The sequence below is a fragment of the Rhinoderma darwinii genome, assembly GCF_050947455.1.
Source record: "Rhinoderma darwinii isolate aRhiDar2 chromosome 2 unlocalized genomic scaffold, aRhiDar2.hap1 SUPER_2_unloc_6, whole genome shotgun sequence".
Taxonomy (NCBI): Eukaryota; Metazoa; Chordata; class Amphibia; order Anura; family Rhinodermatidae; genus Rhinoderma; species Rhinoderma darwinii.
Window position 1 is genome coordinate 56,794 of NW_027461729.1, and position 19,126 is coordinate 75,919.

Genomic DNA, 19,126 nt, shown 5'->3' on the forward strand with positions numbered 1-19,126 from the left:
TGCCATTGTTTTTGTCTTTCGGATGGGATCTCCCCTTTTAATCCCATTATTTCAACACCTGTTGGACAATGCATTTGTACAGTCATGTGTGATAATGAGCTAATTTATTAAATGCAATTAATTAATACATTGCCACCTCTTGTTTGTGTCGTCTGTGTTTCTGTGTTTCCGGCATTTCACATTGGAACAGCTCATTCACCTTCCTTGTCTTCTCTCCGCCCTCCCTCCTAGGTAGGTTAAAGAGCTGCACCTGAGCCAGCCACTGATTGATGCAGCACCATAGTCAAATAGTGGAGTGGAGTAGGGGAACAGCAAACAGCCATTAAAGCAGCCTGCCCACCCGCCCGCCCGCCCGTCACAATGGACCTACCTGTGTACACTAGATGGATGTGATGGAATGTACTGTGGTCCCTACATTTCAAGAAGAAGTAAGAATTGCAGTTGCAACAAACCCTTGCTTGCCTACAAAGAGAGCAGCAATTTGGATTTGTTACTATGTTACCTGGAAGAATAACAAACTGTGCAAGGATGGAGGTTGTAGGAGCAAGGAGAACAAGTTGTCTGTAAAGTTGGTGGATGCCTATTTTCCATTTTGCAGTCCCTTGTCTCCCTCTTGTGGCCTCCTGGAGGCAACTAGCTGTGCAAAAAAAAGACAGCCTGGGGGCCGGCTGTTGCAGTGTTGCCCTCTCAGGCAACACTGAGTGACTGACTGAGCCGCACCGTCTTATATAAAGTTCAGACGGAACTTTGCACGTGTCATAGTGGAGACCTCAGGAGCCAGAGCCAGCTTTCTGACATCATAATGGGGCCTCAGAGATAAAAGCCTGGGCCCAGGCAGTGTTGGTCAGTGCTGCTCAGCAGGCAGCACTGGACTGGATTAAAGCTGATACAAGGTGTGAAAGGAGAAGGGGTGGCAGTGGGCATGCACTTACTGCTGCTGCTGCTGCTGCCAGTGTTTGCACGGCAGGAGGGCATTTGGGCGTTGCCAGGAAGGCGTTTTTATGTCGATTCCGCCTCTTTCAGCACTGCATTGTGGTGCAAGCAAAAGAAGCAAAACGCGCGGCACGTTCGGGTTATCGCTTCTCGGCCTTTTGGCTAAGATCAAGTGTAGTATCTGTTCTTATCAGTTTAATATCTGATACGTCCCCTATCTGGGGACCATATATTAAATGGATTTTTAGAACAGGGAGATGGAAATAGAGCTTGCTCTGTCCACTCCACGCATTGACCTGGTATTGCAGTATTTCCAGGACCGGTGCACCCTTTCCTTATGTGTTTACTAAAATCAGATTCCAAAAGTGCTTTTTGTGTTTGCCATTGTTTTTGTCTTTCGGATGGGATCTCCCCTTTTAATCCCATTATTTCAACACCTGTTGGACAATGCATTTGTACAGTCATGTGTGATAATGAGCTAATTTATTAAATGCAATTAATTAATACATTGCCACCTCTTGTTTTGTGTCGTCTGTGTTTCTGTGTTTCCGGCATTTCACATTGGAACAGCTCATTCACCTTCCTTGTCTTCTCTCCGCCCTCCCTCCTAGGTAGGTTAAAGAGCTGCACCTGAGCCAGCCACTGATTGATGCAGCACCATAGTCAAATAGTGGAGTGGAGTAGGGGAACAGCAAACAGCCATTAAAGCAGCCAGCCCACCCGCCCGCCCGCCCGTCACAATGGACCTACCTGTGTACACTAGATGGATGTGATGGAATGTACTGTGGTCCCTACATTTCAAGAAGAAGTAAGAATTGCAGTTGCAACAAACCCTTGCTTGCCTACAAAGAGAGCAGCAATTTGGATTTGTTACTATGTTACCTGGAAGAATAACAAACTGTGCAAGGATGGAGGTTGTAGGAGCAAGGAGAACAAGTTGTCTGTAAAGTTGGTGGATGCCTATTTTCCATTTTGCAGTCCCTTGTCTCCCTCTTGTGGCCTCCTGGAGGCAACTAGCTGTGCAAAAAAAAGACAGCCTGGGGGCCGGCTGTTGCAGTGTTGCCCTCTCAGGCAACACTGAGTGACTGACTGAGCCGCACCGTCTTATATAACGTTCAGACGGAACTTTGCACGTGTCATAGTGGAGACCTCAGGAGCCAGAGCCAGCTTTCTGACATCATAATGGGGCCTCAGAGATAAAAGCCTGGGCCCAGGCAGTGTTGGTCAGTGCTGCTCAGCAGGCAGCACTGGACTGGATTAAAGCTGATACAAGGTGTGAAAGGAGAAGGGGTGGCAGTGGGCATGCACTTACTGCTGCTGCTGCTGCTGCCAGTGTTTGCACGGCAGGAGGGCATTTGGGCGTTGCCAGGAAGGCGTTTTTATGTCGATTCCTCCTCTTTCAGCACTGCATTGTGGTGCAAGCAAAAGAAGCAAAACGCGCGGCACGTTCGGGTTATCGCTTCTCGGCCTTTTGGCTAAGATCAAGTGTAGTATCTGTTCTTATCAGTTTAATATCTGATACGTCCCCTATCTGGGGACCATATATTAAATGGATTTTTAGAACAGGGAGATGGAAATAAAGCTTGCTCTGTCCACTCCACGCATTGACCTGGTATTGCAGTATTTCCAGGACCGGTGCACCCTTTCCTTATGTGTTTACTAAAATCAGATTCCAAAAGTGCTTTTTGTGTTTGCCATTGTTTTTGTCTTTCGGATGGGATCTCCCCTTTTAATCCCATTATTTCAACACCTGTTGGACAATGCATTTGTACAGTCATGTGTGATAATGAGCTAATTTATTAAATGCAATTAATTAATACATTGCCACCTCTTGTTTTGTGTCGTCTGTGTTTCTGTGTTTCCGGCATTTCACATTGGAACAGCTCATTCACCTTCCTTGTCTTCTCTCCGCCCTCCCTCCTAGGTAGGTTAAAGAGCTGCACCTGAGCCAGCCACTGATTGATGCAGCACCATAGTCAAATAGTGGAGTGGAGTAGGGGAACAGCAAACAGCCATTAAAGCAGCCAGCCCGCCCGCCCGCCCGCCCGTCACAATGGACCTACCTGTGTACACTAGATGGATGTGATGGAATGTACTGTGGTCCCTACATTTCAAGAAGAAGTAAGAATTGCAGTTGCAACAAACCCTTGCTTGCCTACAAAGAGAGCAGAAATTTGGATTTGTTACTATGTTACCTGGAAGAATAACAAACTGTGCAAGGATGGAGGTTGTAGGAGCAAGGAGAACAAGTTGTCTGTAAAGTTGGTGGATGCCTATTTTCCATTTTGCAGTCCCTTGTCTCCCTCTTGTGGCCTCCTGGAGGCAACTAGCTGTGCAAAAAAAAGACAGCCTGGGGGCCGGCTGTTGCAGTGTTGCCCTCTCAGGCAACACTGAGTGACTGACTGAGCCGCACCGTCTTATATAAAGTTCAGACGGAACTTTGCACGTGTCATAGTGGAGACCTCAGGAGCCAGAGCCAGCTTTCTGACATCATAATGGGGCCTCAGAGATAAAAGCCTGGGCCCAGGCAGTGTTGGTCAGTGCTGCTCAGCAGGCAGCACTGGACTGGATTAAAGCTGATACAAGGTGTGAAAGGAGAAGGGGTGGCAGTGGGCATGCACTTACTGCTGCTGCTGCTGCTGCTGCCAGTGTTTGCACGGCAGGAGGGCATTTGGGCGTTGCCAGGAAGGCGTTTTTATGTCGATTCCTCCTCTTTCAGCACTGCATTGTGGTGCAAGCAAAAGAAGCAAAACTCGCGGCACGTTCGGGTTATCGCTTCTCGGCCTTTTGGCTAAGATCAAGTGTAGTATCTGTTCTTATCAGTTTAATATCTGATACGTCCCCTATCTGGGGACCATATATTAAATGGATTTTTAGAACAGGGAGATGGAAATAGAGCTTGCTCTGTCCACTCCACGCATTGACCTGGTATTGCAGTATTTCCAGGACCGGTGCACCCTTTCCTTATGTGTTTACTAAAATCAGATTCCAAAAGTGCTTTTTGTGTTTGCCATTGTTTTTGTCTTTCGGATGGGATCTCCCCTTTTAATCCCATTATTTCAACACCTGTTGGACAATGCATTTGTACAGTCATGTGTGATAATGAGCTAATTTATTAAATGCAATTAATTAATACATTGCCACCTCTTGTTTTGTGTCGTCTGTGTTTCTGTGTTTCCGGCATTTCACATTGGAACAGCTCATTCACCTTCCTTGTCTTCTCTCCGCCCTCCCTCCTAGGTAGGTTAAAGAGCTGCACCTGAGCCAGCCACTGATTGATGCAGCACCATAGTCAAATAGTGGAGTGGAGTAGGGGAACAACAAACAGCCATTAAAGCAGCCAGCCCGCCCGCCCGCCCGCCCGCCCGTCACAATGGACCTACCTGTGTACACTAGATGGATGTGATGGAATGTACTGTGGTCCCTACATTTCAAGAAGAAGTAAGAATTGCAGTTGCAACAAACCCTTGCTTGCCTACAAAGAGAGCAGAAATTTGGATTTGTTACTATGTTACCTGGAAGAATAACAAACTGTGCAAGGATGGAGGTTGTAGGAGCAAGGAGAACAAGTTGTCTGTAAAGTTGGTGGATGCCTATTTTCCATTTTGCAGTCCCTTGTCTCCCTCTTGTGGCCTCCTGGAGGCAACTAGCTGTGCAAAAAAAAGACAGCCTGGGGGCCGGCTGTTGCAGTGTTGCCCTCTCAGGCAACACTGAGTGACTGACTGAGCCGCACCGTCTTATATAAAGTTCAGACGGAACTTTGCACGTGTCATAGTGGAGACCTCAGGAGCCAGAGCCAGCTTTCTGACATCATAATGGGGCCTCAGAGATAAAAGCCTGGGCCCAGGCAGTGTTGGTCAGTGCTGCTCAGCAGGCAGCACTGGACTGGATTAAAGCTGATACAAGGTGTGAAAGGAGAAGGGGTGGCAGTGGGCATGCACTTACTGCTGCTGCTGCTGCTGCTGCCAGTGTTTGCACGGCAGGAGGGCATTTGGGCGTTGCCAGGAAGGCGTTTTTATGTCGATTCCTCCTCTTTCAGCACTGCATTGTGGTGCAAGCAAAAGAAGCAAAACTCGCGGCACGTTCGGGTTATCGCTTCTCGGCCTTTTGGCTAAGATCAAGTGTAGTATCTGTTCTTATCAGTTTAATATCTGATACGTCCCCTATCTGGGGACCATATATTAAATGGATTTTTAGAACAGGGAGATGGAAATAGAGCTTGCTCTGTCCACTCCACGCATTGACCTGGTATTGCAGTATTTCCAGGACCGGTGCACCCTTTCCTTATGTGTTTACTAAAATCAGATTCCAAAAGTGCTTTTTGTGTTTGCCATTGTTTTTGTCTTTCGGATGGGATCTCCCCTTTTAATCCCATTATTTCAACACCTGTTGGACAATGCATTTGTACAGTCATGTGTGATAATGAGCTAATTTATTAAATGCAATTAATTAATACATTGCCACCTCTTGTTTTGTGTCGTCTGTGTTTCTGTGTTTCCGGCATTTCACATTGGAACAGCTCATTCACCTTCCTTGTCTTCTCTCCGCCCTCCCTCCTAGGTAGGTTAAAGAGCTGCACCTGAGCCAGCCACTGATTGATGCAGCACCATAGTCAAATAGTGGAGTGGAGTAGGGGAACAACAAACAGCCATTAAAGCAGCCAGCCCGCCCGCCCGCCCGCCCGCCCGTCACAATGGACCTACCTGTGTACACTAGATGGATGTGATGGAATGTACTGTGGTCCCTACATTTCAAGAAGAAGTAAGAATTGCAGTTGCAACAAACCCTTGCTTGCCTACAAAGAGAGCAGAAATTTGGATTTGTTACTATGTTACCTGGAAGAATAACAAACTGTGCAAGGATGGAGGTTGTAGGAGCAAGGAGAACAAGTTGTCTGTAAAGTTGGTGGATGCCTATTTTCCATTTTGCAGTCCCTTGTCTCCCTCTTGTGGCCTCCTGGAGGCAACTAGCTGTGCAAAAAAAAGACAGCCTGGGGGCCGGCTGTTGCAGTGTTGCCCTCTCAGGCAACACTGAGTGACTGACTGAGCCGCACCGTCTTATATAAAGTTCAGACGGAACTTTGCACGTGTCATAGTGGAGACCTCAGGAGCCAGAGCCAGCTTTCTGACATCATAATGGGGCCTCAGAGATAAAAGCCTGGGCCCAGGCAGTGTTGGTCAGTGCTGCTCAGCAGGCAGCACTGGACTGGATTAAAGCTGATACAAGGTGTGAAAGGAGAAGGGGTGGCAGTGGGCATGCACTTACTGCTGCTGCTGCTGCTGCTGCCAGTGTTTGCACGGCAGGAGGGCATTTGGGTGTTGCCAGGAAGGCGTTTTTATGTCGATTCCTCCTCTTTCAGCACTGCATTGTGGTGCAAGCAAAAGAAGCAAAACGCGCGGCACGTTCGGGTTATCGCTTCTCGGCCTTTTGGCTAAGATCAAGTGTAGTATCTGTTCTTATCAGTTTAATATCTGATACGTCCCCTATCTGGGGACCATATATTAAATGGATTTTTAGAACAGGGAGATGGAAATAGAGCTTGCTCTGTCCACTCCACGCATTGACCTGGTATTGCCGTATTTCCAGGACCGGTGCACCCTTTCCTTATGTGTTTACTAAAATCAGATTCCAAAAGTGCTTTTTGTGTTTGCCATTGTTTTTGTCTTTCGGATGGGATCTCCCCTTTTAATCCCATTATTTCAACACCTGTTGGACAATGCATTTGTACAGTCATGTGTGATAATGAGCTAATTTATTAAATGCAATTAATTAATACATTGCCACCTCTTGTTTTGTGTCGTCTGTGTTTCTGTGTTTCCGGCATTTCACATTGGAACAGCTCATTCACCTTCCTTGTCTTCTCTCCGCCCTCCCTCCTAGGTAGGTTAAAGAGCTGCACCTGAGCCAGCCACTGATTGATGCAGCACCATAGTCAAATAGTGGAGTGGAGTAGGGGAACAGCAAACAGCCATTAAAGCAGCCAGCCCGCCCGCCCGCCCGTCACAATGGACCTACCTGTGTACACTAGATGGATGTGATGGAATGTACTGTGGTCCCTACATTTCAAGAAGAAGTAAGAATTGCAGTTGCAACAAACCCTTGCTTGCCTACAAAGAGAGCAGCAATTTGGATTTGTTACTATGTTACCTGGAAGAATAACAAACTGTGCAAGGATGGAGGTTGTAGGAGCAAGGAGAACAAGTTGTCTAAAGTTGGTGGATGCTTTTTTTCCATTTTGCAGTCCTTTGTCTCCCTCTTGTGGCCTCCTGGAGGCAACTAGCTGTGCAAAAAAAAGACAGCCTGGGGGCCGGCTGTTGCAGTGTTGCCCTCTCAGGCAACACTGAGTGACTGACTGAGCCGCACCGTCTTATATAAAGTTCAGACGGAACTTTGCACGTGTCATAGTGGAGACCTCAGGAGCCAGAGCCAGCTTTCTGACATCATAATGGGGCCTCAGAGATAAAAGCCTGGGCCCAGGCAGTGTTGGTCAGTGCTGCTCAGCAGGCAGCACTGGACTGGATTAAAGCTGATACAAGGTGTGAAAGGAGAAGGGGTGGCAGTGGGCATGCACTTACTGCTGCTGCTGCTGCTGCTGCTGCCAGTGTGTGCACGGCAGGAGGGCATTTGGGCGCTGCCAGGAAGGCGTTTTTATGTCGATTCCTCCTCTTTCAGCACTGCATTGTGGTGCATTCAAAAGAAGCAAAACGCGCGGCACGTTCGGGTTATCGCTTCTCGGCCTTTTGGCTAAGATCAAGTGTAGTATCTGTTCTTATCAGTTTAATATCTGATACGTCCCCTATCTGGGGACCATATATTAAATGGATTTTTAGAACAGGGAGATGGAAATAGAGCTTGCTCTGTCCACTCCACGCATTGACCTGGTATTGCAGTATTTCCAGGACCGGTGCACCCTTTCCTTATGTGTTTACTAAAATCAGATTCCAAAAGTGCTTTTTGTGTTTGCCATTGTTTTTGTCTTTCGGATGGGATCTCCCCTTTTAATCCCATTATTTCAACACCTGTTGGACAATGCATTTGTACAGTCATGTGTGATAATGAGCTAATTTATTAAATGCAATTAATTAATACATTGCCACCTCTTGTTTTGTGTCGTCTGTGTTTCTGTGTTTCCGGCATTTCACATTGGAACAGCTCATTCACCTTCCTGGTCTTCTCTCAGCCCTCCCTCCTAGGTAGGTTAAAGAGCTGCAACTGAGCCAGCCACTGATTGATGCAGCACCATAGTCAAATAGTGGAGTGGAGTAGGGGAACAGCAAACAGCCATTAAAGCAGCCAGCCCGCCCGTCACAATGGACCTACCTGTGTACACTAGATGGATGTGATGGAATGTACTGTGGTCCCTACATTTCAAGAAGAAGTAAGAATTGCAGTTGCAACAAACCCTTGCTTGCCTACAAAGAGAGCAGCAATTTGGATTTGTTACTATGTTACCTGGAAGAATAACAAACTGTGCAAGGATGGAGGTTGTAGGAGCAAGGAGAACAAGTTGTCTGTAAAGTTGGTGGATGCCTATTTTCCATTTTGCAGTCCCTTGTCTCCCTCTTGTGGCCTCCTGGAGGCAACTAGCTGTGCAAAAAAAAGACAGCCTGGGGGCCGGCTGTTGCAGTGTTGCCCTCTCAGGCAACACTGAGTGACTGACTGAGCCGCACCGTCTTATATAAAGTTCAGACGGAACTTTGCACGTGTCATAGTGGAGACCTCAGGAGCCAGAGCCAGCTTTCTGACATCATAATGGGGCCTCAGAGATAAAAGCCTGGGCCCAGGCAGTGTTGGTCAGTGCTGCTCAGCAGGCAGCACTGGACTGGATTAAAGCTGATACAAGGTGTGAAAGGAGAAGGCGTGGCAGTGGGCATGCACTTACTGCTGCTGCTGCTGCTGCTGCTGCTGCCAGTGTTTGCACGGCAGGAGGGCATTTGGGCGTTGCCAGGAAGGCGTTTTTATGTCGATTCCTCCTCTTTCAACACTGCATTGTGGTGCAAGCAAAAGAAGCAAAACGCGCGGCACGTTCGGGTTATCGCTTCTCGGCCTTTTGGCTAAGATCAAGTGTAGTATCTGTTCTTATCAGTTTAATATCTGATACGTCCCCTATCTGGGGACCATATATTAAATGGATTTTTAGAACAGGGAGATGGAAATAGAGCTTGCTCTGTCCACTCCACGCATTGACCTGGTATTGCAGTATTTCCAGGACCGGTGCACCCTTTCCTTATGTGTTTACTAAAATCAGATTCCAAAAGTGCTTTTTGTGTTTGCCATTGTTTTTGTCTTTCGGATGGGATCTCCCCTTTTAATCCCATTATTTCAACACCTGTTGGACAATGCATTTGTACAGTCATGTGTGATAATGAGCTAATTTATTAAATGCAATTAATTAATACATTGCCACCTCTTGTTTTGTGTCGTCTGTGTTTCTGTGTTTCCGGCATTTCACATTGGAACAGCTCATTCACCTTCCTTGTCTTCTCTCCGCCCTCCCTCCTAGGTAGGTTAAAGAGCTGCACCTGAGCCAGCCACTGATTGATGCAGCACCATAGTCAAATAGTGGAGTGGAGTAGGGGAACAGCAAACAGCCATTAAAGCAGCCAGCCCGCCCGCCCGCCCGTCACAATGGACCTACCTGTGTACACTAGATGGATGTGATGGAATGTACTGTGGTCCCTACATTTCAAGAAGAAGTAAGAATTGCAGTTGCAACAAACCCTTGCTTGCCTACAAAGAGAGCAGCAATTTGGATTTGTTACTATGTTACCTGGAAGAATAACAAACTGTGCAAGGATGGAGGTTGTAGGAGCAAGGAGAACAAGTTGTCTGTAAAGTTGGTGGATGCTTTTTTTCCATTTTGCAGTCCCTTGTCTCCCTCTTGTGGCCTCCTGGAGGCAACTAGCTGTGCAAAAAAAAGACAGCCTGGGGGCCGGCTGTTGCAGTGTTGCCCTCTCAGGCAACACTGAGTGACTGACTGAGCCGCACCGTCTTATATAAAGTTCAGACGGAACTTTGCACGTGTCATAGTGGAGACCTCAGGAGCCAGAGCCAGCTTTCTGACATCATAATGGGGCCTCAGAGATAAAAGCCTGGGCCCAGGCAGTGTTGGTCAGTGCTGCTCAGCAGGCAGCACTGGACTGGATTAAAGCTGATACAAGGTGTGAAAGGAGAAGGGGTGGCAGTGGGCATGCACTTACTGCTGCTGCTGCTGCTGCCAGTGTTTGCACGGCAGGAGGGCATTTGGGCGTTGCCAGGAAGGCGTTTTTATGTCGATTCCTCCTCTTTCAGCACTGCATTGTGGTGCAAGCAAAAGAAGCAAAACGCGCGGCACGTTCGGGTTATCGCTTCTCGGCCTTTTGGCTAAGATCAAGTGTAGTATCTGTTCTTATCAGTTTAATATCTGATACGTCCCCTATCTGGGGACCATATATTAAATGGATTTTTAGAACAGGGAGATGGAAATAGAGCTTGCTCTGTCCACTCCACGCATTGACCTGGTATTGCAGTATTTCCAGGACCGGTGCACCCTTTCCTTATGTGTTTACTAAAATCAGATTCCAAAAGTGCTTTTTGTGTTTGCCATTGTTTTTGTCTTTCGGATGGGATCTCCCCTTTTAATCCCATTATTTCAACACCTGTTGGACAATGCATTTGTACAGTCATGTGTGATAATGAGCTAATTTATTAAATGCAATTAATTAATACATTGCCACCTCTTGTTTTGTGTCGTCTGTGTTTCTGTGTTTCCGGCATTTCACATTGGAACAGCTCATTCACCTTCCTTGTCTTCTCTCCGCCCTCCCTCCTATGTAGGTTAAAGAGCTGCACCTGAGCCAGCCACTGATTGATGCAGCACCATAGTCAAATAGTGGAGTGGAGTAGGGGAACAGCAAACAGCCATTAAAGCAGCCAGCCCGCCCGCCCGCCCGTCACAATGGACCTACCTGTGTACACTAGATGGATGTGATGGAATGTACTGTGGTCCCTACATTTCAAGAAGAAGTAAGAATTGCAGTTGCAACAAACCCTTGCTTGCCTACAAAGAGAGCAGCAATTTGGATTTGTTACTATGTTACCTGGAAGAATAACAAACTGTGCAAGGATGGAGGTTGTAGGAGCAAGGAGAACAAGTTGTCTGTAAAGTTGGTGGATGCCTATTTTCCATTTTGCAGTCCCTTGTCTCCCTCTTGTGGCCTCCTGGAGGCAACTAGCTGTGCAAAAAAAAGACAGCCTGGGGGCCGGCTGTTGCAGTGTTGCCCTCTCAGGCAACACTGAGTGACTGACTGAGCCGCACCGTCTTATATAAAGTTCAGACGGAACTTTGCACGTGTCATAGTGGAGACCTCAGGAGCCAGAGCCAGCTTTCTGACATCATAATGGGGCCTCAGAGATAAAAGCCTGGGCCCAGGCAGTGTTGGTCAGTGCTGCTCAGCAGGCAGCACTGGACTGGATTAAAGCTGATACAAGGTGTGAAAGGAGAAGGGGTGGCAGTGGGCATGCACTTACTGCTGCTGCCAGTGTTTGCACGGCAGGAGGGCATTTGGGCGTTGCCAGGAAGGCGTTTTTATGTCGATTCCTCCTCTTTCAGCACTGCATTGTGGTGCAAGCAAAAGAAGCAAAACGCGCGGCACGTTCGGGTTATCGCTTCTCGGCCTTTTGGCTAAGATCAAGTGTAGTATCTGTTCTTATCAGTTTAATATCTGATACGTCCCCTATCTGGGGACCATATATTAAATGGATTTTTAGAACAGGGAGATGGAAATAGAGCTTGCTCTGTCCACTCCACGCATTGACCTGGTATTGCAGTATTTCCAGGACCGGTGCACCCTTTCCTTATGTGTTTACTAAAATCAGATTCCAAAAGTGCTTTTTGTGTTTGCCATTGTTTTTGTCTTTCGGATGGGATCTCCCCTTTTAATCCCATTATTTCAACACCTGTTGGACAATGCATTTGTACAGTCATGTGTGATAATGAGCTAATTTATTAAATGCAATTAATTAATACATTGCCACCTCTTGTTTTGTGTCGTCTGTGTTTCTGTGTTTCCGGCATTTCACATTGGAACAGCTCATTCACCTTCCTTGTCTTCTCTCCGCCCTCCCTCCTAGGTAGGTTAAAGAGCTGCACCTGAGCCAGCCACTGATTGATGCAGCACCATAGTCAAATAGTGGAGTGGAGTAGGGGAACAGCAAACAGCCATTAAAGCAGCCAGCCCGCCCGCCCGCCCGCCCGTCACAATGGACCTACCTGTGTACACTAGATGGATGTGATGGAATGTACTGTGGTCCCTACATTTCAAGAAGAAGTAAGAATTGCAGTTGCAACAAACCCTTGCTTGCCTACAAAGAGAGCAGCAATTTGGATTTGTTACTATGTTACCTGGAAGAATAACAAACTGTGCAAGGATGGAGGTTGTAGGAGCAAGGAGAACAAGTTGTCTGTAAAGTTGGTGGATGCCTATTTTCCATTTTGCAGTCCCTTGTCTCCCTCTTGTGGCCTCCTGGAGGCAACTAGCTGTGCAAAAAAAAGACAGCCTGGGGGCCGGCTGTTGCAGTGTTGCCCTCTCAGGCAACACTGAGTGACTGACTGAGCCACACCGTCTTATATAAAGTTCAGACGGAACTTTGCACGTGTCATAGTGGAGACCTCAGGAGCCAGAGCCAGCTTTCTGACATCATAATGGGGCCTCAGAGATAAAAGCCTGGGCCCAGGCAGTGTTGGTCAGTGCTGCTCAGCAGGCAGCACTGGACTGGATTAAAGCTGATACAAGGTGTGAAAGGAGAAGGGGTGGCAGTGGGCATGCACTTATTGCTGCTGCTGCTGCTGCCAGTGTTTGCACGGCAGGAGGGCATTTGGGCGTTGCCAGGAAGGCGTTTTTATGTCGATTCCTCCTCTTTCAGCACTGCATTGTGGTGCAAGCAAAAGAAGCAAAACGCGCGGCACGTTCGGGTTATCGCTTCTCGGCCTTTTGGTTAAGATCAAGTGTAGTATCTGTTCTTATCAGTTTAATATCTGATACGTCCCCTATCTGGGGACCATATATTAAATGGATTTTTAGAACAGGGAGATGGAAATAGAGCTTGCTCTATCCACTCCACGCATTGACCTGGTATTGCAGTATTTCCAGGACCGGTGCACCCTTTCCTTATGTGTTTACTAAAATCAGATTCCAAAAGTGCTTTTTGTGTTTGCCATTGTTTTTGTCTTTCGGATGGGATCTCTCCTTTTAATCCCATTATTTCAACACCTGTTGGACAATGCATTTGTACAGTCATGTGTGATAATGAGCTAATTTATTAAATGCAATTAATTAATACATTGCCACCTCTTGTTTTGTGTCGTCTGTGTTTCTGTGTTTCCGGCATTTCACATTGGAACAGCTCATTCACCTTCCTTGTCTTCTCTCCGCCCTCCCTCCTAGGTAGGTTAAAGAGCTGCACCTGAGCCAGCCACTGATTGATGCAGCACCATTGTCAAATAGTGGAGTGGAGTAGGGGAACAGCAAACAGCCATTAAAGCAGCCAGCCCGCCCGCCCGTCACAATGGACCTACCTGTGTACACTAGATGGATGTGATGGAATGTACTGTGGTCCCTACATTTCAAGAAGAAGTAAGAATTGCAGTTGCAACAAACCCTTGCTTGCCTACAAAGAGAGCAGCAATTTGGATTTGTTACTATGTTACCTGGAAGAATAACAAACTGTGCAAGGATGGAGGTTGTAGGAGCAAGGAGAACAAGTTGTCTGTAAAGTTGGTGGATGCCTATTTTCCATTTTGCAGTCCCTTGTCTCCCTCTTGTGGCCTCCTGGAGGCAACTAGCTGTGCAAAAAAAAGACAGCCTGGGGGCCGGCTGTTGCAGTGTTGCCCTCTCAGGCAACACTGAGTGACTGACTGAGCCGCACCGTCTTATATAAAGTTCAGACGGAACTTTGCACGTGTCATAGTGGAGACCTCAGGAGCCAGAGCCAGCTTTCTGACATCATAATGGGGCCTCAGAGATAAAAGCCTGGGCCCAGGCAGTGTTGGTCAGTGCTGCTCAGCAGGCAGCACTGGACTGGATTAAAGCTGATACAAGGTGTGAAAGGAGAAGGGGTGGCAGTGGGCATGCACTTACTGCTGCTGCTGCTGCTGCTGCTGCCAGTGTTTGCACGGCAGGAGGGCATTTGGGCGTTGCCAGGAAGGCGTTTTTATGTCGATTCCTCCTCTTTCAGCACTGCATTGTGGTGCAAGCAAAAGAAGCAAAACGCGCGGCACGTTCGGGTTATCGCTTCTCGGCCTTTTGGCTAAGATCAAGTGTAGTATCTGTTCTTATCAGTTTAATATCTGATACGTCCCCTATCTGGGGACCATATATTAAATGGATTTTTAGAACAGGGAGATGGAAATAGAGCTTGCTCTGTCCACTCCACGCATTGACCTGGTATTGCAGTATTTCCAGGACCGGTGCACCCTTTCCTTATGTGTTTACTAAAATCAGATTCCAAAAGTGCTTTTTGTGTTTGCCATTGTTTTTGTCTTTCGGATGGGATCTCCCCTTTTAATCCCATTATTTCAACACCTGTTGGACAATGCATTTGTACAGTCATGTGTGATAATGAGCTAATTTATTAAATGCAATTAATTAATACATTGCCACCTCTTGTTTTGTGTCGTCTGTGTTTCTGTGTTTCCGGCATTTCACATTGGAACAGCTCATTCACCTTCCTTGTCTTCTCTCCGCCCTCCCTCCTAGGTAGGTTAAAGAGCTGCACCTGAGCCAGCCACTGATTGATGCAGCACCATAGTCAAATAGTGGAGTGGAGTAGGGGAACAGCAAACAGCCATTAAAGCAGCCAGCCCGCCCGCCCGCCCGTCACAATGGACCTACCTGTGTACACTAGATGGATGTGATGGAATGTACTGTGGTCCCTACATTTCAAGAAGAAGTAAGAATTGCAGTTGCAACAAACCCTTGCTTGCCTACAAAGAGAGCAGCAATTTGGATTTGTTACTATGTTACCTGGAAGAATAACAAACTGTGCAAGGATGGAGGTTGTAGGAGCAAGGAGAACAAGTTGTCTGTAAAGTTGGTGGATGCCTATTTTCCATTTTGCAGTCCCTTGTCTCCCTCTTGTGGCCTCCTGGAGGCAACTAGCTGTGCAAAAAAAAAGACAGCCTGGGGGCCGGCTGTTGCAGTGTTGCCCTCTCAGGCAACACTGAGTGACTGACTGAGCCGCACCGTCTTATATAAAGTTCAGACGGAACTTTGCACGTGTCATAGTGGAGACCTCAGGAGCCAGAGCCAGCTTTCTGACATCATAATGGGGCCTCAGAGATAAAAGCCTGGGCCCAGGCAGTGTTGGTCAGTGCTGCTCAGCAGGCAGCACTGGACTGGATTAAAGCTGATACAAGGTGTGAAAGGAGAAGGGGTGGCAGTGGGCATGCACTTACTGCTGCTGCTGCTGCTGCTGCTGCTGCTGCTGCCAGTGTTTGCACGGCAGGAGGGCATTTGGGCGTTGCCAGGAAGGCGTTTTTATGTCGATTCCTCCTCTTTCAGCACTGCATTGTGGTGCAAGCAAAAGAAGCAAATCCTGTCTTGCTTCCTCTCCGGCCTTTATTCACCTCCCGCTTAGTAGCTGTGAGTGTGTGTGAGCCTGCAGGGCCCCATGGAATTGCCTAGGAGTAGGCTGAATCGCTGCAAGGGGTGAACAGCAGTATTGGGCAGGCTCGGTCAACGCGCGGCCCGTTCGGGTTATCGCTTCTCGGCCTTTTGGCTAAGATCAAGTGTAGTATCTGTTCTTATCAGTTTAATATCTGATACGTCCCCTATCTGGGGACCATATATTAAATGGATTTTTAGAACAGGGAGATGGAAATAGAGCTTGCTCTGTCCACTCCACGCATTGACCTGGTATTGCAGTATTTCCAGGACCGGTGCACCCTTTCCTTATGTGTTTACTAAAATCAGATTCCAAAAGTGCTTTTTGTGTTTGCCATTGTTTTTGTCTTTCGGATGGGATCTCCCCTTTTAATCCCATTATTTCAACACCTGTTGGACAATGCATTTGTACAGTCATGTGTGATAATGAGCTAATTTATTAAATGCAATTAATTAATACATTGCCACCTCTTGTTTTGTGTCGTCTGTGTTTCTGTGTTTCCGGCATTTCACATTGGAACAGCTCATTCACCTTCCTTGTCTTCTCTCCGCCCTCCCTCCTAGGTAGGTTAAAGAGCTGCACCTGAGCCAGCCACTGATTGATGCAGCACCATAGTCAAATAGTGGAGTGGAGTAGGGGAACAGCAAACAGCCATTAAAGCAGCCAGCCCGCCCGCCCGCCCGTCACAATGGACCTACCTGTGTACACTAGATGGATGTGATGGAATGTACTGTGGTCCCTACATTTCAAGAAGAAGTAAGAATTGCAGTTGCAACAAACCCTTGCTTGCCTACAAAGAGAGCAGCAATTTGGATTTGTTACTATGTTACCTGGAAGAATAACAAACTGTGCAAGGATGGAGGTTGTAGGAGCAAGGAGAACAAGTTGTCTGTAAAGTTGGTGGATGCCTATTTTCCATTTTGCAGTCCCTTGTCTCCCTCTTGTGGCCTCCTGGAGGCAACTAGCTGTGCAAAAAAAAGACAGCCTGGGGGCCGGCTGTTGCAGTGTTGCCCTCTCAGGCAACACTGAGTGACTGACTGAGCCGTACCGTCTTATATAAAGTTCAGACGGAACTTTGCACGTGTCATAGTGGAGACCTCAGGAGCCAGAGCCAGCTTTCTGACATCATAATGGGGCCTCAGAGATAAAAGCCTGGGCCCAGGCAGTGTTGGTCAGTGCTGCTCAGCAGGCAGCACTGGACTGGATTAAAGCTGATACAAGGTGTGAAAGGAGAAGGGGTGGCAGTGGGCATGCACTTACTGCTGCTGCTGCTGCTGCTGCCAGTGTTTGCACGGCAGGAGGGCATTTGGGCGTTGCCAGGAAGGCGTTTTTATGTCAATTCCTCCTCTTTCAGCACTGCATTGTGGTGCAAGCAAAAGAAGCAAATCCTGTCTTGCTTCCTCTCCGGCCTTTATTCACCTCCCGCTTAGTAGCTGTGAGTGTGTGTGAGCCTGCAGGGCCCCATGGAATTGCCTAGGAGTAGGCTGAATCGCGGCAAGGGGTGAACAGCAGTATTGGGCAGGCTCGGTCAACGCGCGGCCCGTTCGGGTTATCGCTTCTCGGCCTTTTGGCTAAGATCAAGTGTAGTATCTGTTCTTATCAGTTTAATATCTGATACGTCCCCTATCTGGGGACCATATATTAAATGGATTTTTAGAACAGGGAGATGGAAATAGAGCTTGCTCTGTCCACTCCACGCATTGACCTGGTATTGCAGTATTTCCAGGACCGGTGCACCCTTTCCTTATGTGTTTACTAAAATCAGATTCCAAAAGTGCTTTTTGTGTTTGCCATTGTTTTTGTCTTTCGGATGGGATCTCCCCTTTTAATCCCATTATTTCAACACCTGTTGGACAATGCATTTGTACAGTCATGTGTGATAATGAGCTAATTTATTAAATGCAATTAATTAATACATTGCCACCTCTTGTTTTGTGTCGTCTGTGTTTCTGTGTTTCCGGCATTTCACATTGGAACAGCTCATTCACCTTCCTTGTCTTCTCTCCGCCCTCCCTCCTAGGTAGGTTAAAGAGCTGCACCTGAGCCAGCCACTGATTGATGCAGCACCATAGTCAAATAGTGGAGTGGAGTAGGGGAACAGCAAACAGCCATTAAAGCAGCCAGCCCGCCCGCCCGCCCGTCACAATGGACCTACCTGTGTACACTAGATGGATGTGATGGAATGTACTGTGGTCCCTACATTTCAAGAAGAAGTAAGAATTGCAGTTGCAACAAACCCTTGCTTGCCTACAAAGAGAGCAGCAATTTGGATTTGTTACTATGTTACCTGGAAGAATAACAAACTGTGCAAGGATGGAGGTTGTAGGAGCAAGGAGAACAAGTTGTCTGTAAAGTTGGTGGATGCCTATTTTCCATTTTGCAGTCCCTTGTCTCCCTCTTGTGGCCTCCTGGAGGCAACTAGCTGTGCAAAAAAAAGACAGCCTGGGGGCCGGCTGTTGCAGTGTTGCCCTCTCAGGCAACACTGAGTGACTGACTGAGCCGCACCGTCTTATATAAAGTTCAGACGGAACTTTGCACGTGTCATAGTGGAGACCTCAGGAGCCAGAGCCAGCTTTCTGACATCATAATGGGGCCTCAGAGATAAAAGCCTGGGCCCAGGCAGTGTTGGTCAGTGCTGCTCAGCAGGCAGCACTGGACTGGATTAAAGCTGATACAAGGTGTGAAAGGAGAAGGGGTGGCAGTGGGCATGCACTTACTGCTGCTGCTGCTGCTGCTGCTGCTGCTGCCAGTGTTTGCACGGCAGGAGGGCATTTGGGCGTTGCCAGGAAGGCGTTTTTATGTCGATTCCTCCTCTTTCAGCACTGCATTGTGGTGCAAGCAAAAGAAGCAAATCCTGTCTTGCTTCCTCTCCGGCCTTTATTCACCTCCCGCTTAGTAGCTGTGAGTGTGTGTGAGCCTGCAGGGCCCCATGGAATTGCCTAGGAGTAGGCTGAATCGCTGCAAGGGGTGAACAGCAGTATTGGGCAGGCTCGGTCAACGCGCGGCCCGTTCGGGTTATCGCTTCTCGGCCTTTTGGCTAAGATCAAGTGTAGTATCTGTTCTTATCAGTTTAATATCTGATACGTCCCCTATCTGGGGACCATATATTAAATGGATTTTTAGAACAGGGAGATGGAAATAGAGCTTGCTCTGTCCACTCCACGCATTGACCTGGTATTGCAGTATTTCCAGGACCGGTGCACCCTTTCCTTATGTGTTTACTAAAATCAGATTCCAAAAGTGCTTTTTGTGTTTGCCATTGTTTTTGTCTTTCGGATGGGATCTCCCCTTTTAATCCCATTATTTCAACACCTGTTGGACAATGCATTTGTACAGTCATGTGTGATAATGAGCTAATTTATTAAATGCAATTAATTAATACATTGCCACCTCTTGTTTTGTGTCGTCTGTGTTTCTGTGTTTCCGGCATTTCACATTGGAACAGCTCATTCACCTTCCTTGTCTTCTCTCCGCCCTCCCTCCTAGGTAGGTTAAAGAGCTGCACCTGAGCCAGCCACTGATTGATGCAGCACCATAGTCAAATAGTGGA

General features: G+C 47.5%; 14 non-coding genes across 14 annotated transcripts; all 14 read left to right on the forward strand.

The window, feature by feature from the left end:
* Positions 1-1,075: 1,075 nt before the first annotated feature.
* On the forward strand, positions 1,076-1,266 carry LOC142681698 (U2 spliceosomal RNA). The gene has a single exon (XR_012853577.1). It is a non-coding gene; the product is annotated as a U2 spliceosomal RNA (small nuclear RNA).
* Positions 1,267-2,388: 1,122 nt separating this feature from the next.
* Positions 2,389-2,579, forward strand: LOC142681688 (U2 spliceosomal RNA). The gene has a single exon (XR_012853568.1). It is a non-coding gene; the product is annotated as a U2 spliceosomal RNA (small nuclear RNA).
* Positions 2,580-3,704: 1,125 nt separating this feature from the next.
* On the forward strand, positions 3,705-3,895 carry LOC142681710 (U2 spliceosomal RNA). Its single transcript, XR_012853588.1, has one exon. It is a non-coding gene; the product is annotated as a U2 spliceosomal RNA (small nuclear RNA).
* Positions 3,896-5,024: 1,129 nt separating this feature from the next.
* On the forward strand, positions 5,025-5,215 carry LOC142681722 (U2 spliceosomal RNA). The gene has a single exon (XR_012853599.1). It is a non-coding gene; the product is annotated as a U2 spliceosomal RNA (small nuclear RNA).
* A 1,129-nt stretch (positions 5,216-6,344) lies between these two features.
* LOC142681685 (U2 spliceosomal RNA) lies at positions 6,345-6,535 on the forward strand. Its single transcript, XR_012853565.1, has one exon. It is a non-coding gene; the product is annotated as a U2 spliceosomal RNA (small nuclear RNA).
* A 1,122-nt stretch (positions 6,536-7,657) lies between these two features.
* Positions 7,658-7,848, forward strand: LOC142681734 (U2 spliceosomal RNA). Its single transcript, XR_012853610.1, has one exon. It is a non-coding gene; the product is annotated as a U2 spliceosomal RNA (small nuclear RNA).
* A 1,119-nt stretch (positions 7,849-8,967) lies between these two features.
* Positions 8,968-9,158, forward strand: LOC142681747 (U2 spliceosomal RNA). The gene has a single exon (XR_012853622.1). It is a non-coding gene; the product is annotated as a U2 spliceosomal RNA (small nuclear RNA).
* A 1,118-nt stretch (positions 9,159-10,276) lies between these two features.
* LOC142681759 (U2 spliceosomal RNA) lies at positions 10,277-10,467 on the forward strand. Its single transcript, XR_012853632.1, has one exon. It is a non-coding gene; the product is annotated as a U2 spliceosomal RNA (small nuclear RNA).
* Positions 10,468-11,576: 1,109 nt separating this feature from the next.
* Positions 11,577-11,767, forward strand: LOC142681771 (U2 spliceosomal RNA). The gene has a single exon (XR_012853643.1). It is a non-coding gene; the product is annotated as a U2 spliceosomal RNA (small nuclear RNA).
* Positions 11,768-12,889: 1,122 nt separating this feature from the next.
* On the forward strand, positions 12,890-13,080 carry LOC142681702 (U2 spliceosomal RNA). Its single transcript, XR_012853581.1, has one exon. It is a non-coding gene; the product is annotated as a U2 spliceosomal RNA (small nuclear RNA).
* Positions 13,081-14,200: 1,120 nt separating this feature from the next.
* LOC142681784 (U2 spliceosomal RNA) lies at positions 14,201-14,391 on the forward strand. Its single transcript, XR_012853653.1, has one exon. It is a non-coding gene; the product is annotated as a U2 spliceosomal RNA (small nuclear RNA).
* Positions 14,392-15,670: 1,279 nt separating this feature from the next.
* LOC142681796 (U2 spliceosomal RNA) lies at positions 15,671-15,861 on the forward strand. The gene has a single exon (XR_012853659.1). It is a non-coding gene; the product is annotated as a U2 spliceosomal RNA (small nuclear RNA).
* Positions 15,862-17,127: 1,266 nt separating this feature from the next.
* LOC142681808 (U2 spliceosomal RNA) lies at positions 17,128-17,318 on the forward strand. The gene has a single exon (XR_012853662.1). It is a non-coding gene; the product is annotated as a U2 spliceosomal RNA (small nuclear RNA).
* A 1,275-nt stretch (positions 17,319-18,593) lies between these two features.
* Positions 18,594-18,784, forward strand: LOC142681820 (U2 spliceosomal RNA). Its single transcript, XR_012853669.1, has one exon. It is a non-coding gene; the product is annotated as a U2 spliceosomal RNA (small nuclear RNA).
* Positions 18,785-19,126: the final 342 nt, after the last annotated feature.